Source organism: Azolla caroliniana, unplaced genomic scaffold (genome assembly GCF_043228905.1).
Source record: "Azolla caroliniana isolate FFs.n. ecotype wild unplaced genomic scaffold, voAzoCaro1.0.p SCAF_16, whole genome shotgun sequence".
In the NCBI taxonomy this organism is placed as follows: domain Eukaryota; kingdom Viridiplantae; phylum Streptophyta; class Polypodiopsida; order Salviniales; family Salviniaceae; genus Azolla; species Azolla caroliniana.
The window spans coordinates 11,967,010-11,980,936 of record NW_028230451.1 but is presented as its reverse complement, the minus strand read 5'-3'; positions in this window follow the sequence as shown (position 1 = coordinate 11,980,936).

The window sequence follows — 13,927 nt, the reverse complement described above, 5'->3', positions numbered from 1 at the left end:
AGTGGCCGGACAACGGGTGATCGTGGAAGAAACGAAGGTAAGACTGGCGTAGTTGCTCAGGCACGTAGACTCGGGGTTCTTTGCCTACTTGACAAAAAAGTAGGACATTATCCTGGATCATGAATTGCTTGGTGAGGGATGATGTCGGTTCAGCTCGTAGGCGGTGGCAGATATCTTGGATTTGTTTGTCGTGTTGTTGCACGTTGGCCATTTGGGACGAGGATATGGGGAAATCGATTGTGTTGGAGGTGATCTGGTTCGCTTGAAAGGATATGCGGGATAATCCATCGGCGACGATGTTTTGTGGACCATGGCGATAGCGCAGAGTGAATGTGTAATCCTGTAGCGCCAAAACCCAACGAAGTAAGCGGCCGGGTGGATGAGCCTTCTTTATGAGGGAGAGCAATGGCTGATGGTCGGTTTCGACTGATGTATTTGATCCGTGAAGGTATGGGTGGAAACGATGGAATGCCCAGACGATGGCGAGGAACTCTTTTTCAGTTGTCGAGTAATTTTGTTCGGCTTTGGTAAGTGACTGACTGATGTAGGCAATCGGGCGGAGTTGGTCGTTGTCGTCGGATTGGAGCAGGACCGCACCAAGGCCGACATTGGAGGCATCCGTCTGCAGATGGAAAGGCTTCGTGAAATCAGGGTGGGCCAGGAGGTCAGAGGCTTGGAGTATTCTCTTGAGCTGTAGGAAGCTGGATTCGCAGGCTTCGGTCCACAGGAAGGGTGCGTCTTTTTGTAGGAGCGCGCGTAGTGGGGCTGACAGGTCGGCTAGCCGTGGGATGAAACGAAGAGAGAACGTGAGGAGGCCGAGGAAGCGTTGAAGCTGCTTGACTGTGGTGGGGCGTGGGAATTTTTGGACTGCTTCTGTCTTCTCCGGGTCCATTTGTATTCTGTCGGAGGAGATGACGTACCCAAGGAAGCGGAGGCACGTACTACCCCATCGGCACTTCTTCCATTGCAGCTGCAATCGATAGCGTTGAACACAAGTTAGGACCTCCCGAAGGACTTGAAGGTGTTCTACCCAAGTGCTTGTATGTACCAGAATATCGTCTAGATAGACGATGAAGACACGGCGGGTGATGAGATCATCGAAGATGGCATTAGCCATTCGCTGGAATGTGCTCCCCGCATAAGATAGGCCAAAGGGCATCCGTGTGAACTGAAAAATGCCTTTCCTAGTGCAGAATGCAGTTTTGTGGGCATCGTGAAGATTCATCGGGATCTGCCAATATCCCGAGGCTAGATCGAGGGAGGTGAAGTACTTTGATTTGCCAAGCTGGTCGAGGAGGTCATCGATACGAGGGAGAGGGTATCGGTCATGGGTGGTGACATGGTTCAGTTGTCGGAAGACGACACAAAAGTGGTAAGAACCATCCCCTTTCTTTACCATGTGTGGCTCCGAGATCCACTCGCTTTTGGAAGGTGTGATAATCCCTTGTTGGAGCATAGTTTTGACGGCGTTGTCGATGCGCTCGTGGTCGAGAGGCGAGCGACGTCGGGGAGCTGCGTTGATGGGGCGGGCGTTGCCTGTAGGAATCGTGTGGTGAATCGGAAAACGGACCGAGGGAGGTTTTACAGGTGGTGTAGACAACGAGGGAAAGGTGGCGAGGAGCCGTCTGATGTCGTTGATGCGCTCCGCCGGTGATATCAGGTACTGTGTGTTGCTGATGTGGGTGGTATCCCGCGGAGTAGTGAAAAACGCGATCGGAATGTGATTTGGGAGGATGAGCTGTTGTGCGGAGAAATCGAGACAGGCTCGACTATGGAGGAACCAATCACATCCCAAGGTGATTGGGAACAACTGGCGCGGGAGGACGTAGAAACGATGGTGGATCTGGGCGGAACAAATGGTGAGCATGCACCTGACTTGCGTATGTGAGTGGTACACCTGTTGTTGGTCGTCGAAGAGGATTTTAATGGGCGGTGCGTGGCTCGTGGGAAGTTGTAATTGGGTGACTAAATCTGCACTGATGGAAGAGATGCTGCTGCCGGAGTCGAGGAGAACTTCTTGGGTCATGTGCTGGAGGCGGGCGATTGTGGTACAAACGGGCGAAGTTGATGAAGTGGAGGCGTGGACGTGCGGGGGCGGCTCGATCGTGGGAGAAACGGGAGAAGTTGAGGACGTGGAGACGTGGACGTGTGGGGGCGGCTCTCCCTACGGCACCCCGCGCATTAGTTTTCCGGGAGCTCAGAGAGGGAGGCAGCGTCAGCTAATTGGACGTTCTGCTTCTGTTGGTGATTCTGCCACTTTCGGCAGTGACGCCGAATGTGGCCATAGTTGTTGCAGTAGAAACATTTGGGGCGTCCCTAGTTGTCTCGTTCGGGCAATGCACGCTTGGCACGTAATTGCGCGTTCTGGATGTCGGTGTCCATGGGAGTGATGGCTGGTATAGTGTTTGTATGATCATGACTGAGATTACCTGGTGTGTGCATGTCGTGCGCGTGTGCAGCTTCGATGCGTTGGGTAGTGAGGATGGCTTCGTGTAGTGTCGTCGGGCCTTGATCGCGTACACGGCGGCGGAGGTCATGTCGTATACACGGCCAGAAAAAAAACAACTTCATGTCCTCCGACATGTTGGCGTCAGCCCAGCGTAGGATCTGCACAAAACGAACCGCGAACTGGGTGATGGGTTCGCGTGGTTGTTGGGTAATTGACTCAAGTTGTTGTAGGGCCGTCTGGCGGGAGTCTTGATGAGCAAAATTCCGAATCATGGCTGCCCGTAACAGATCCCAGTCGTTGCGTGTCTCTTCGGGTTGTTGTACAAGCCATGTTGCCGCGATATTCTCGAGGAGTGTCTTCATCTCCATTGCCTTCCGAGGGTGTGGCCACTGGTGGTAACTGGCCACCATTTCGAAATGATCCAGCCAAGAGAGGACGTCTTCCGATGGTAGGCCGGAGAACGGTTTTGGGCGAACTCGAGAGTCCGGGAGATTTTGTTGTGGCTCGGATCGTGCTGAAAGAAAGGACAACATGGCTTGGTTAGTATGGTTAACTTGTAAAATGATGTTGGACAGAGCTTGAACCAATTGGTCGATTGGCGATGTGGGCTGGTGTCCTTGATTGTGTTGTAGGAATTCCGGATTCATCGAGTTTGCGTTGCCGTCGTTGTTGTCGTGTTGCATCGTGGCGGGCGTTGTTGGGGTCGTGAGTTGGGGTGGCTTGGCCCGTCATCTCCACCAAGATGTGAAATGCTCAAGATGTGAAATGCTCTCAAGAATAGCCCCCATTCATTATGTCTCAAGTTACATTTTATAGACTCTTTCTTAGCGTGGAGGGTGTTCTCCCGCTCCAATTAGCTCTACTAATTATGGGGCTTGGTGGGGGCCTAGTTTGGGTGTGGTGCATGAGGCTTGGTAGGGGCCTAATTTGGGTGTGGTCTATGTGTGGTGCATGGGGCTTGGTAGGGGCCTAATCTAGGTGTGGTCCATGTGACCACCACAATATGAAAGGGGAGTTGTAATTAGATAAATTATGATAATTATAAGATCGGATGGAGGGACCCGGAATCGGTATGCCGATTCGGATCTGGACCGATTCGTAGCCGGTTGCCGGTTGGCACAGGTTTGTAGCACAATCGGATACCTATAAAAGGATCTGGAGATGATGTAATTGATGACGGATAATTAATAGAGAAGACTTGTTGTGTCTTTACGTATTGTGGATCTTGTTAAAACCATTTTGTGCTTAATGTGATTATCATACGTGTGTATCGAGTTAATCATTCCGGAGAGTGACCGTGATACAGGACCGATCCTTCCCGGTCACTCTCCGGAATGATTAACTCGATACACGCATATGATAATCACATTAAGCACAGATTCGTATTAACAAGATCCACAATACGTAAAAACACAACAAGTCTTCTCTATTAACTATCCTTCATCAATTACATCATCTCCGGATCCTTTTATAGGTATTCGGTTGTACTACAAACCGGTGCCAACCGGCAACCAGGTATGAACCGGTTCAGATCCGGATCAACATCTGATTCTGGGTCCGTCCGTCCGATCTTATAATTATCATAACGTTCTTATAATTATCATAATTTATCTAATTACAACTCCCAAAACTGACTCCCCTTTCATACTCTGAACCCCCTTGGCAGGGGGGTGGAGCCATTCTAAGCATCACCCCCCACCCCACAATGCTTCTTAATGCACATCCCGCACCGATCACCATCTCCATTGCTATCATCACACTCACCATGTCTATCTTTATCATAATTATCACTAACCCTAACCCTAAAACCTACAACACCTTTTGACGACCACAACGGCGAACCGCCTTTGAAGAAGAAGTCCAAGAAGAATACGTGATGGCGCGAGATGCAAGCAATGGTGAAAATGTGCGAGTAACAACAACGATGTAGATATGCAAGTGCACAAAATGATGACATTGTGAGAGTGTGCGGTTAGTGACAAATGACGGTGGCAAAGTGCGAGACGAATTCGAAGCATGATATGCAATGACAATGTACGAGAAATCGAATCAACGATGTGCGACAAATGGTGATCATAGTGTGCTAGAAAAAATTACAGAATGAGACGCAGCGATAAGGATGTGCGAGTGTATGATAACTAGCAATGTGCATGTGCAGGAAACAGACACAGAAAGAGACGGCCGAATCGGACGACGAGAGAGACACAAAAGTAGACGACGACAGAGAGGTGGCCGCCGAACAACGGCCAAGAAGAATGACGACGGACATCAATGGTGGTGGTCGGACGACGATCGACGGAGAGACAACCATCAGACATCAATGACCGAACGACAACCGGATGACGACTGAACAGAGCGACCAAGCAACGGACCTCGGCCAAAACAGATGGCCGGATAGGGCCGACAGGGCTAACAACAACGATAAATGGAGATGAAGATGGTCAGACTGGCCAGATAGAGACACACTGGACAAAGGTGGACAATGGACAGGCCGGACAACAAAGGTGATGACCAAGACAACAAAACCAAACAAATGGTTGCACGGCCAGAACGGACCGAAAGTTGGGACAACAGTCGCAACCGATGCCGAACCCACAAAGACGGTGACGGAGATGGCCCGAAGCGGTCGGACAACAGCCGAAATACCAAAAGGGCCGGAAGGGCAGAATAATGGCTGGACACTGGCCAGAGTGACGATAGTGGCTGGAAAATCGACAGGCAGATCAATGATGACATTGAAACAATGGGCTCGGCAACACAAGAAGACGACGAGACAATGTCGTACCAATACCCGAAGTATCGGGATCACCTGGACGCGGAAGCCCATGTATATGCATTTCTCCAAACTTGGGAGGCAAATCATGTCTCCCAACATCTGTACGATGCAGAGGTAGAATGATAAAAAATTGCGGAATTCGGCATGACTTTGGAGGGACCAGTGGCACGTTGGCACTCCAAGCACCTTCCCGGCAACATCGCCACGTTTGAGGATTTAAAGACTAGATTTCTATGCTTCTTCCACAGACATGTGGATCAAAGAGAGATTGTCAACCAATTTTATACGGCACGACAGGACCCATTCGAAACCATTCAGCAGTTCGTTATCTGGTTCCAGACGATGCATAGTCAACTCACCAGAGCACCGCCAGAGCTCCGGGAACCTCTCTGAACCGTGTGTGCGGTGTCGTGTGAATCTTCACACACTATGTAAAAAAATAATGAAATAATTATTATAGATTAGATTAGTATCTTACTATAGAAAGATGGATATACTCAAGAGCTTCAAAACGTATTTTACTATATACAAAATGGAGAAATACATATCAAGTTATGTGAAAATAAAGTTTGAGAAGATAGGAAAATTAGAACTATCCCACATAGATAGGAAACTTAAGGCCCTGGCTATATAAGCACCTTGAGCTCCCTCATTTTTCATTTGTGCTAAGAGCACTTTGACCACTTTGTCTTAATAGATGATAGTGGCTAAATTCCCTAAAACCGGAAACCGGTCGGTAAGCAAATCCGGAAAACGGGTCCGGTAAGCAAATTCGGAAAACGGGTCCGGTAAGCAAATCCGGAAACGGGCCGGTATGCAATCCGAAAACCGGCTGGTATGCAATTCGGAAACCGGCCGGCAAGCAAACTGGAACCGGAACGGGTATGCAAACCGGAAACCGGCTGGCAAGCAAAACCGGAAACCGGTCGGTAAGCAAAACCGGAACTGGTCGGCAAGCAAACCGAAACCGAAACCGGCAAGCAAATCGGAACCGGCCGGTAAGAAAACCGGAACCGGCCGGCAAGCAAAACCGGAACTGGAACCGGCAAGCAAAACCGGAACCGAAATCGGCAAGCAAACTGGAACCGGCCGGCAAGCAAAACCGGAACGGAAAACGGCAAGCAAACCGGAACCGACCGGCAAGCGAAACCGGAACCGGTCGGCAAGCGGAACCGGAACCGACCGGCAAGCAAAATGGAACTGGCTACCGGACGAGGTTGGACGCGGACGGACGGAAGATTGGATCATGCAACAAACTAAAGTAAAGTGAAGAGAACTAAAGTAAAGGCCATGCGGACGCAAGCAACTAAAGTTGGAGTGCATGCAAAAGGGAAAGGTCATGTGAACGGTTACATGCAACTAAAAGAAAAAGTTAGGCAACTAAAAGTAGAGGCCATGCAAGAAAAAGTGGAAAGGCTATGATCAAGGGAGAACTCTATATATATTCCATTTTTTTCTTTACACTCATACTCTCCATATTATCTAAATTTTTTTTCTTTTGTTGGGGAGCTCTCTTATCTTATCGAAGCCAATAACCCTAATCTCTTCCCTACGGAAGCCATAACACTCAAAAACCCTAATCTTCCCTACAAAAGCCATAATACTCATATAACCTAATCCTAATTTTCCCTACGGAAGCCATATCTACCAAAACCCCTAAATTTTCTTTTCTATTAATCTTAGTAAATCTAAAACTTCTAAATCCAATCTTGGGACATATTGTAATTTCTTTTTCCTTTGTTAATGAAAATTATTAAATTTCTTCTTTCCGTTAATTGTTAAAAATATAAACGCACGAATGTGATTATCCTCTGGTCGGAGGCCCCGGGGGTCCTGCCTCAAGTTCGCGTATCCTCGTCGTATTTTCGCGACAGCGGTCATAGATTTTCGGACTAACACGATAGACCAGCTAATTGATCGAGTCATGGAAATAGACAAAATGAGTTCGTGGTTGACGATGGGAGCACTCCAACACACACTCCCCACCGAAGAGGACCTACGCTTTCGCCAGGCGGTCCAATGCACGACGTGCCTTAACCTTGGGCACTCAACAATAGAGTGCACGATGAGATAGCAGTGCATGCTATGCCATTCTCAGTCACATACAATGGACCGTTGTGAGTACAACCTACTGAATCGGCAAGCTGCACCAGTCCGACACATCGAGACCTGGAATGACCGGGAGGACAAAGACAAACGATTTCAGCGAGATGATCGCCACCAACCGGTACAAGATGTCTGGTATAGTGACCAACGGGACAATTATGACCAACACCGGAGCGAGAGAAGCCGCGACTATAATGGCGATCGTTATAATCGAGATTACTCCCCCGACTATGATTGGAGAAGAGAGGATCAACGGGAAGACTATGAAGACCGGCGCCGGCAAGGATACTGGAACAACCGACACTATAATAAGAAATGGAACGCTCAGAAAGAGGAGCGTCAGGAACCGGTAAAGGATTACCAATGAGAGCCGGACAGAAGCATAACTAATGCTCAAAAGGAACAAGGAAGGCTAGAGGAGCCTAACCGGGTAGTATCCGGATTTCAACCAGGTAACATGCAAAAAGCAGAGTCTAGCAATACACAGAAGGCGTATTGCTACTATTGCTGCCATAAGGGACACTACAACAACCAATGTCCGGTAAAGAGTCACGACAAACGACCGACAGTCAACATGGTGGTCGCGGAAGTGGCGGACATCCAGCAAGGCACCACTAGATCGAAGGGAGAGATGGCCGAATGGGAGGCTCAAGAAGCTATATGCAAACAAACAACGGAGTGGATCAGAAAGGCAAACGAACAGAATGTCACGGAACTAAAGGAGCAAAGGAACGCATTGGAGGAACCTATAGAGATGACGCAATAGGACAACCCCGCCTGGCGGGCATTACAGGAATGCTGGATCATACTACCATTGGATCGATTACTGCAATTGGTGCTCCGATTCACCAATGGGTTAAAATCAGCATTTGGCCCCACCAAACCCCACATCAGCTCTAATGTTCTTTTCAAATCCGGAGGAAGGGACGATAGTGGTCGATACCAGCTATCCCACAATCACCACCATTATCAAAGGACGGGAAGTATCGGGGACAATCGTCGATGGCGGATCGGGAGTAAACGTAATTAGCCTCCGAACATGCAACACTCTTGGAATCCAAGAATGGGAACCATTCCCGTTCTGGCTCCAGATGGCGGACACCAGTTGAGTATGACCAACCAACTTAGTAACAATCGGACATCATGGCTTCTGGATTTCTGTCGTTGTCCTCCAGTTGAATGCACAGGGAGCATACCCACTGTTGCTAGGACGACCATGGTTACGGACCGCCCACATCAAACAGAACTGGTAGAAGAACAACAGAATAGGGATGCGATCCGGGAACTGCGACAAGCACAAGAGGCCCTAGAGTGAGAGATGGTGGTATCACAACGGGTGAAAGCATCACAATTGGAAGAAGTGAATTTGCGAACCAACGAAGAAGCAAGACCGGTGCAGGTAGCCAAGGAAATGCCACGGGAGGAGAAATCGGCAAATGATCACATTATTGAAAGAATTCTGGGACGTATTTGCGTGGTCAGATGAAGACATGCGGGGACTGGACCTGCAATTATATCAACAGCAGATTCATTTAAGCAAGGATGCGAAACCGGTAGCGCAGAGACGTTACCGGATGAATCCAAATTACGCGGCTAAAGTAAAAGAAGAGATCGACAAGTTGTTGCGGGTTGGGTTCATCCAACCGGTTATGAAAGCCACCTGGCTAAGTCCGATCGTGGTGGTACCGAGGGATTTTCGACCGTTGAGACGACTGATGGAATTTGTTAGGAAACAGGTCCCTCCAGATGGGAAGTGAGAAGAACAATGTTGATGAGCAAACTCGGCCGAGGCCGATAGGCCAAGGCTGAAACCGGATGTGGAGTACCCGGCAACGAAAGACCCAGTGAGAACCAGATGACGAGTTCCCGACAAGCGCCGGATGATGCAGGCCCGGCGAGGAGTGCTCACCGGATGAAGGGACATATTCGTAAATATGTTTCTGAGAGTCCATCGGGGCTATATTTGTAAATAGCCGAAAAGTCATATTAGTATAAATATGACTTAGGGCAAACTTAGTGTAGTGCTGTTGTCATTCTTGTTGGTGCAAGATTTGAGTGCAACCGTGTACAGAGAGAGAAATAGAGAGAGAGAGTGAGAGACGAAGAGGACATTGTCTCTGTTGTAACCACCACCTGTGGCGAAGACAGTGAACAAGAGGTCGTTGCCTTTGTGTTCATCTATTGTATATTGTAACATAGTGATAGTTTGCAGTCCGTGGACTGCCATGGTTTTTCCCATGTTTGGGCTTTCCACGTAAACATCCTGTGTACTCTTCTTCTCTTTACTGTGTTGTGCGTACATTACCCATTTTTTCTGTGTTTTGATCCTAGACTCGGTTGTGGCCGAGCGTTGTTTTCGGGAGCGTGTAGTCCTTTTAGAATTCCGGTCGAGAAGAGTTGCCATGGCGAGTGGGTTAACCGTGCAATGCACTGTCCCACAGGCATACCATGTGTTACCTGTAAGAATATACGGGGAGGCATAAGGGTAGGTGTAATGATGTGGTTGATGTGTATGTGTAAAGTAAATGAGTGTGTGAGGATGCGTATGTGCATGTGTCCATATACATACTCATCCTTCCACACTCATTTACTTTACACATACACATCAACCACATCATTACACCTACCCTTATGCCTCCTCGTATCCCACCGGGCGTACCAAAAGTGTTGCTGGGGTGGGGGGTGAAATCTAGAATGGCTTCACACCCGCTCCCAAGGGGGTTAAGTTAGAGAGAGAGCAAGAGAGAAAGAAAAATACAAAATGACACAAAATGAGAGGGGAAAAATGTACATCCATTACATACCCCATAGGGGGTTTATATAATACATCCAATGTAACGGTTGCATGACCGTTATAAATAAGACCGTTACACATTCTTGTACTCATGCACATAACTGTGCATGTGTCCATACACATACTCATCCTCACACACTCATTTACTTTACACATACACATCAACCACATCATTACACCTACCCTTATGCCTCCCCGTATATTCTTACGGGTAACAGGCACCAACAACCGCAAAAGCTCTAAGCCGGTTTTTAGGGCAAATCCGGTGGCATAGCCGGATGCTCCGATACTTGGCTGATCTTGCAACACCACTACACGCAATTGTACACCAGACACCTTTCCAATGGACAAAACCAGAAGAGAAGGCATACCATGCGCTCAAAATAATGTTGTCCCAGGCACCGGTCGTACAACCCCCGGATTGGTCGAAGGAATTTCATGTGTTCGTGGACACATCTGATATCGCGATCGACAACGTTTTTATGCAGCTCACCGAATCAAAGTGGTACCGGCCAGTTTACTACGCAAGTCGAAAACTCTCCTAGGCGGAATGGAATTATTCAACAACGGAAAGGGAAGCCTTGGGAATGATATACAACGTAACGAGTTTCCTTGACTATTTGCTAGGACAAAAATTCTCATTCCACGAAGATCATTTGGCTTTAATTTTCTTGGTTTCCAAGGCATTGCTAACCGGGAAACTAGCATGATTGACATTGCTTTTATAGGAGTTCGAATTTGAGATTTACCATAGACTGGGAGTACAATATGTGGTCACGGATTACTTGAGCCGGTTAGAATCTGGAGAGGTAGGTGACGGCGTCAAAGATGACCTTCTGGATGCACAGCTGTTCAGGGTAACAACGGAGAATACGGTGGATGGGATGGTGGCCGAGGAAGACAAATGGTTGACGAATATGCATTAGTTTTTAAGCACCGGGTTGCCTCCGGAAGAACGGAAGCGGTTGGTGGTAGAAAGCCAACATTTTTGTTTACTGTAGGATACGCTATACCAGAAGGGAGCGGACGGTATATGGTGAAGAGTGGTTCGGAGCGACGAAAGGGAGACAATTTTATGGGAAGCTCATTGGAGTCGCCAGAAGACATTATGCTGGCGAAGCATCGACAAAGAAGATATGGCGAAGCGGATTGTGGTGGCCTACAACAATGCAGGACTCCATTCGGTATGCAAAGGAATGCGACTTATGTCAACGGATGGGCCAACCAACGGAACAAGCAAGGATGCCACACCAGCCAATGTTACCACTGGCACCATTTCAAAAATGGGGATTGGACTTCGTTGGATCGTTCAAACCTCTGACAATGCGGACTAGGAACCGATATATCATTGGAGCAACAGACTATTGCACCAAATGGGTGGAAGCAAAGGCACTCTGGGATAATACTGCGGCCTCAACCACCAAGTTCCTATACGAGTGCATTTGGTGCCGATATGGATGCCTGATAGAACTGATTAGTCAAGTAGTAGAGAGCTTGACGACGTTTTATGTGGTCGTACACAAGCGGAGTACACCTTATTATCCACAAGCCAACAGATTGGCTGAATCCACCAACAAAACCTTGCAAAAAATCCTCCGGAAAATAGTCAATGAAAACCGCACTAACTGGGACACGAAGTTGTAGAGTGTGTTGTGGGCTTACCGAACCGCGTACAAAACAAGTATTCGGACAACATCATTCCGTTTAACGTTCAGATTAGAAGTGGTCATTTACGGATTGAAGTACGGGAAAGGTTAAGTGAGAAGAAATTGGAGAAAATTCGACTAGCAACATTGTGTGAATTAGAAGAACACCGGATAGCTAGCATTTTGCAATTGGAACTCGAGCAACGATGACGGAAAGCGTTCGTCGACCGGCACTGGAAAGGAAACGAGAAAATGTTCAGAATCGGCAAGCCGGTGTTAGTATTTCAGATCCGGATGGGCAAAATGCTAGGAAAGCTACGGTTCCGGTGGACTAGAGCGTGCTGGATAACACAAGAGTTTAACGGCTCGTATCAACTAGGAACACTGGTCGGCGAGGTCGTGGAAAAATGGGTAAACAGTTTCTGACTAAAACCGTATTACGGACCAATGCAGCGGAAACCGTTTAGACAACCGGATGCCGAAGCAGAAACCGGGCACGACAAGCGGATTACTGGCAACCAAGAGGAGGAACATACACTGGATCCAGTGTGGCCGGATAAGAGGGTTTAGAATATCACGCACAGGAAAAAGAAAACCCATCATGTAGGGGCGAGGAGTAAAGACGTAAAGTAAAGCCACCATGCAAGCAAAAAAAAGAAAAAAGGAAAAGAAAAGAATGTAGGCCATTAAGAAATGAACGGACACCTCGAAATGGTGTGGCCTAAGTCATTTAAAGCCCAGCACGCGTCAGACAACCACTCTTAAAAGCACACAACGTGCATGCGCGGGACTCGAGAAAGGGCGGCAAGAATAGGAACACAAAACCTGCACATAACAGAGTCTTTCTCATTTTGAGAACATAGAGCACTTAGCACATAGAGGCGGGTACATGTGATTAGGTGAACGCTAGAGGCTACCACAGGCACACCAAAGCTCTCCACCACCACCGAAATAGAGGACACGCTAAAACCCATGGCGTTTTCCGAGACGACCAAAAAATGGTTCATGCAACATGGCTTGGAGGGCTTACTACGGATAGCAAAGGCACCTCCGCATGAAGAAGCAGAAAAGGTCGTGAAGAAGATCGACCTAGAAGTAATCACAGAGGAGGCCATCCGTGCTTTAATCGGATTGCCAGAGGAAGGGATCTTCTCCATTGAGAATCCTTCCCCAGAGACACTGACGAAGTTTCCTTGGGGAGTATTCCATGGCCAGCAAAGCGTATCGGACATAGGCCGGTGACGACACCTTGCTTCGAGAAGTAGCTCGTGTGCTCCATGAGTATGGGTTTGTGCACCCTCCACCTAGAAGTAATCACAGAGGAGGCCATCCGTGCTTTAATCGGTCCGAAATGTCCACGTGTACACCCGAAACTTGCACATGCGTGTACATCCGAAGACGTCCATGCACGCGTACATCTGAAACGTCCACGCGGCCGTGCATACGTACACCTGAAAACGTCTACGGGGTCGTGCATACGCACGCTTCCAACCCGCACCATGTACGCATTCGTGCGCAAAAGTCTCAACCGCGCCGTAGAGTACGCATCCACACATGCAGACGTCCATGCACGCGTACATCTGAAACGTCCACGCGGCCGTGCATACGTACACCTGAAAACGTCTACGGGGTCGTGCATACGCACGCTTCCAACCCGCACCATGTACGCATTCGTGCGCAAAAGTCTCAACCGCGCCGTAGAGTACGCATCCACACATGCGCGCGCGCTCGTCCGCACAGACACATCTGTCCGAAATGTCCACACGTACACCCGAAACTTGCACATGCGCGTACATCCGAAGACGTCCATGCACGCGTACGTCTGAAATGTCCACGCGGCCGTGCATGCGTACGCCAGAAAACGTCCGCCCGAAAACGTCCACGCGACCATGCATACGCGAGTACACCCCAAGCGTCAACACGACTGTGCATACACAACATGCATACCACAAAGTGTAGCCCAAGTCACCTTGAACATTCTGTGCTCCACACATTGATAGAATGAATATGTTTTGGTTTCCCTTATATATCTTGGGTCCCAATGTTGTCCTATCTATGTGGGATATCTCACAGTTTTGTCTTTTCTTGTTTATCCGTTTCATGCGTAGTAAAATATGCTATGAAACTCTTCAAGACATCTATCTATATGAATACAT